Genomic DNA, 5,125 nt, shown 5'->3' on the forward strand with positions numbered 1-5,125 from the left:
CCCCCCCCCCCCATCTGAATCAAGACCAAGTGTTCCCCACCCCCCATCTCGGCTAGCTTGGGGGCAGGCCATGACCCTCCCCTTGCAGGGCCAAACCACAACCCTTTTCCCTGCAGAGCTAGGCCATGGCCCCTTCCTTCCTCAGGGCCAGGTGGGGCTGGGATGCCCACTTTTTCCCCCGCAAAGCCAAGCCATGCCCCCTTTCACTGTGAAGCTGGGCTGTACCCATCTTCCCCCCCAGCCAAACCACAACCACTATTTCTCTGTGGGGACAGGCCATGCCCCCTCTCTCACACGAGGCTGGGCCATGCCACATTCCTCTGTGGGGAGGGAGCAGGGGGAGCTGATGTTCAACCCATCCATGTGGTCCAAGGGTGTCCACTGCACCTGTGCTGTGCCAGATTGGGATCATCATTGGGATCTGGCCTACAGACAAATGGGACCCTGCCCTTCAGGCCTGTGGGAGAGGAAAAATGTGAGCATCATTGATACAGAGTGTATTCTCTAAAAAGTATCCATGTAATACAAACTTACGCTAAAAAAAAAACCTTCCATGATACTCTGAAGTCCTTATTGCAGCCATCTTATACTTTTTACCAGATATCAGACTACTTTTGCGTACATTTATATTTTGAGATGATAAAATATTTGCAAATTGAAAATACTTAAATATTCTGGCTTTTCTGGATTCTGCAATAGCTCATCTTAGTGTCCCGTCAGTACTGCCAGGCAGTTTTGCTGGGTAGACTGTGGTTGTTGTTTCTGTGGGTAGTGTGAGAAAACCAGTTGCTCCTTACTTGATGTGCATCACCACATTTTTCTCCAGTCTCTGATTCATGCCCTATAATCTCTGCGCTTTCTGTAACATATGAAGGGCACCAGTTAATTGGAAGGGCACTGTATCCAACAGCACAAGAGTGAAAGATGAGAAAGAAGGGTGTTTTATTTTTGGCATGTGGTGGGACATGAGGCAGGAGGAGAAATATAATAGCATGTTTAACAACAGTTTGATAAATTAACAGGTGTCTTGATGTCATGGCACTATATTCAATGTTTTACTATTAAATGGAAGAAATTCAAAATCTTCTAAACATAGAAACATGTGCTCAACTGGCTGCATTCCCACCCCACATCTAAAATGAGCACTTGAGAAGGCTGGAGTGGCATGTTACATTTGGGGGAGAAGCTGTCCTATATTGATTTGATTTGAAAATTATCTTTGAACTGAGATCTTTGGCCTCCTTCCATTTTCCTCAGTAATAAAATTAGTATATAAATAGATATTTAATTGGTACTTATTTACAGTATCACTTTTTAGTGCTGGCAGTGGTGTTAGTCTAAAATAGTATAGCATAATCAAAATAAAGTGCAACTATATATAGTGCTCTGTGCTTTCAACTCTTGTTGAAATCTGTTAGAATTGGGTGCTCAACACCATGTAGGAGGTGGTTAATATTTTTTCGTTAGGACTTTTGTCCATGTTAAGTATCCTGGCATTACATAAATTTGAGCTTTTGAATTTAATCCTGTTGCATTTGAAGCTTATGGAAGTTTTGCTCTTGACTTCAATGCATAGGTGACTGGTAGAGGGGTACAGGCGGGCACATGCGCCCCCCTGACAGGGCTGTCCCCGCCACCAACACCACTGACAGCATCTGCGGGTGCTCAACGTGCCCCGCCCCCTGACAGGGCTGTCCCAGCCACCAATGCTACTGGTGGTATCTGCGGGAGCTCACCGACACCACTGGCAGCATCCATGGATGCTCTCCAGTTCTGCTGCCAATGCCGCCGGCAGCATCTGTGGGTGGCCCCCCCCCCCCCCGGGCAGCACCCATGGTGCCCCCCCAGTTCTGCGCCCAATGCCCCCGGCACCACTTGGGGGGGGCCCCCCCCCCCCCCCAACTCAAGAGCCACCAGTTGCCCATGCTTCAATGGGAGCAAAAGCAGATCTTTGGTTTGGGATACATAGAAATTGTTGTACTTCATCATATGTAGCTTAATAAATTTTCATAGAGAAGTTTTACATATGTTGGCTTTTTGTACTAGTAAAGCTATATTTATTATAATTTATTTGTAATTGTGCAGCTGAAATGGGAGTTAGTACACTTATATCATAACTTAAGCTTTCAAGTGTTTGATGAGTAATACTTTCACAAAAACAAAGGCTACTTGTGTGAAGTGATGCACACCCACTTGTTTGCTAAGAGCTGCTGTTTTAAACAATGCCAGCCATGCCATGCTGTGTGCATCATCACTTAAAGGTTTTTCCTATTCTTAACATAAGCTAGTAAATAGTGATTATTTATGGGTGAGTGTGTCTCTAAAATATGCTGACTTGTTGCATCTGTACTTCCCCTTCCTGAGAAGTATTGCTTTGACTCTCCCACTCAGATTGACTTGCATACCTTTTTTTTTTGGTAATGGTATTTAAATGTCTTCCTGGAAATTTCTAGGGCTGTCAAGTGTAGGCAACTTTTTCTGCTTCTGGTGATCTTGTGTTTTCTCTCCCTTCTGGTATGCAGCAATTGGATCACTTTGTTGAAAAGCAGTAAATGTTTTTAGGAGCTTTTTTGTTTTTCTGAAAGAAGGAATTTTCCCACAAGTATAACATGTGGGTACACTTTATTCAGGATTTTCTGAGAGATTCCTTGATTTTTACCATCTAAAAAGATTAAAGGAAAAAAGTTGAAGCTTCTGTCATATGTATATTGTACATCATTCATACTTGTGTACTGCTATTTCCTGACTTCTGAGTGTTGTGCCTTGCAGCTTTGGCTGCCTTTTTTAAAACAGTTTATTTGTATTGATTAAAAATAATGTAATATAAGAAACTGGAAAATAATATCCATGTAACAAGTTAAAACTAATAAAACACTTAGTATTTGTGGACTTGTCATTAAAGAGAATACTATTTTGTAATATTTACCTGCTGATTTATTTAAAAAAAAAAGAAAAAAAAACTATAATAGTCAAACAATACTTGAAAATGTCAAGACAGAATAAGCTAAAAACAAAAATGTTTTGTAAGCATTACAAAAATGTATACTCATAAGCATACTCATAAAGAATAGTTCAGTCTACCAAGCTTCTTTTCTTTTAAACTTCCTGCTTCCATTTTCTTTTGTCAGCAGAGTTGCATCATGGGGTATTTGTGATTTATGGTGCCTCTGAGAGAGAGAGAGAGAGAGAGAGAGAGAGAGAGAGAGAGAGAGAGAGAGAGTGTACAAGGGCATTCACCACCATATCTACCACTGCATTTTCTGCCACCACAATCCCTACTTAAAAAACAAGAAAAAACTGTTTCTGCTAGATGCTATATCAGGGATAGGCAAAATATGGCCTGTGGGCTGGATCTGGCCTGCCAGGCCATTCTATCCAGCCCGTGGGGCCCCTAAAATTTTAGAAAATTAATATTTATCTGCCCCTGGCAGCCTGTCAAAGATGACAGGAGCCAGCGGCAGTAGGGCCCAGGGGGAGCCAGTGGCAGGGCTAAAGAGCCACAGCAGCAAGGCCCCCTCGCTCCAAGCTGAAGCCTCTGCCTAGCAGAGGTTTCTAGTCTGGGACCCTGGGGATGTTCCTGCCTTCCTGTGTTGGAGGGAAATTCGGATCGAGGGGTGGGAGGAGAAGGGGGAGGGAGGCAGGGAAAGACCTCATGCAATTGCCCCAGTCCTCAGGGCTGGCCGGCTCCTGTGGTTCTGGTGATATAGCCGGGAACCACAAGGTGCCAGAGCAGCTGGTGAGCGGACTGGAGGGAGCAGGAAAATGACTGCAGAAGGTGGGGGGAAGGGGCAGTGAGCGGGCACACAGGAGTGCAGCAATAGCCAGGCAGGAGTGTGGGGTCTGCACCAGAGCTCCAGGGCCAGCGCTGGTGGCTCCCAGAGTGGGGCGGCAGGAGCATGGGGCCTGGGCCAGCAAGAGCTCTGTGGAGTTGGGCTGGCTCCCCTCTCCCACTGGCACAGCCAGCCCGGTTCCATTGATCCCTGCTGGCCCCCACCAGCACGGTCCCCGTGCTCTTTCCCAGCTGTTGGTGCTCTCTGTGCGTCTGCTCACTGCCCCTTCCTCCCACTATCCACAGCCATTTCCCCACTGTCCTGCTCACTGATGCTGCCACTTCAGCACCACTTGGTTCCCGGCTGCAGTGCTGGACTGCAGGACTCAGCAGGAATCGCCCGCCCCCTGCCATTCTCAGCTGGCTCCGTGCGGTGCTTACCAGGCTGGTCCAATTCCTGCTGTGTCCTGTGGTCTCGGACATGCAGCTGGGATGTGGTGCCAGTAGCAGACAGGAGGGGAAGTGGCAGTAAGCAGGAGCATGGGGCCTGCACTGGTGCCTTGAGGCTGGGAGCAACAGGAATGCAGAGCCCTGGCTTGGAGGAGTGCTGGCAGGGTCTCTGCTTGCCATGGGGGTGGGCAGGCTATGTGCAAAACCTCCCCCTCAACACATGCCACAACCCTCCCCAGATCCACCTTACACCTCACACATCCACATGTACACCCCACGCCTACCAACCCTCCACACATGCACCTACCTCCTCCCCCACACCCCACCCACAATATACAAGAGTAAGACTTCATTTTAAGGTATTATACTATCACCTGTAAATTACACTACACACAGGTAAATCAGGAGGAAAATTTTTTTTGAAATGAAATTAAGGGATGTTGTAGTACGTTTGATTTTTGTTTGTTTGTTTTTGTTTTTTGTTTTTTTTGTCTTTTTTAGAATATGATTCAGTATTTTTCTGGTTCTGAGGTGGCAAACCCCCTTGCTAAAAGGAGTACTTATGGGGGACAAGGGGAGGAACTTCTGATGGCAAAGGTCAGGGGTTAGAGGGCAGGACTTCTGATCCCAAGATGGTGACCAGGAGGCAGGGCTACCCTTGTGGCCCTCGATGGCTTGCCAAAACTCAGAAAGCGGCCCTCTGCCCAAAATAATTGCCTGCACCTGTGTTGTTCTCTCTTCCTCCTTGGGGAAGGAGTTATCTCAATACAATGGCTGCTGTTACTGGTTGACATGGAAGAAGCACTGATGAGCTCCGCAGGCAGCTGCATCCATATTTTACAACCAGGAGGGCAACGGGACATGACTTAAGACCTTTGAGGATTGAAACAGAAAAAACGGAAAAAA

General features: G+C 46.6%; 1 protein-coding gene across 1 annotated transcript in view; it reads left to right on the forward strand.

The window, feature by feature from the left end:
- PNPLA8 (patatin like phospholipase domain containing 8) overlaps window positions 1–5,125 on the forward strand; it is a 109,085-nt gene that overhangs the window by 38,613 nt on the left and 65,347 nt on the right. The gene's annotated exons all lie outside the window — the stretch shown is intronic.

This window comes from Gavialis gangeticus, unplaced genomic scaffold, assembly GCF_001723915.1.
Source record: "Gavialis gangeticus isolate Ggan-Ray unplaced genomic scaffold, GavGan_comp1, whole genome shotgun sequence".
NCBI classification, from domain to species: domain Eukaryota; kingdom Metazoa; phylum Chordata; order Crocodylia; family Gavialidae; genus Gavialis; species Gavialis gangeticus.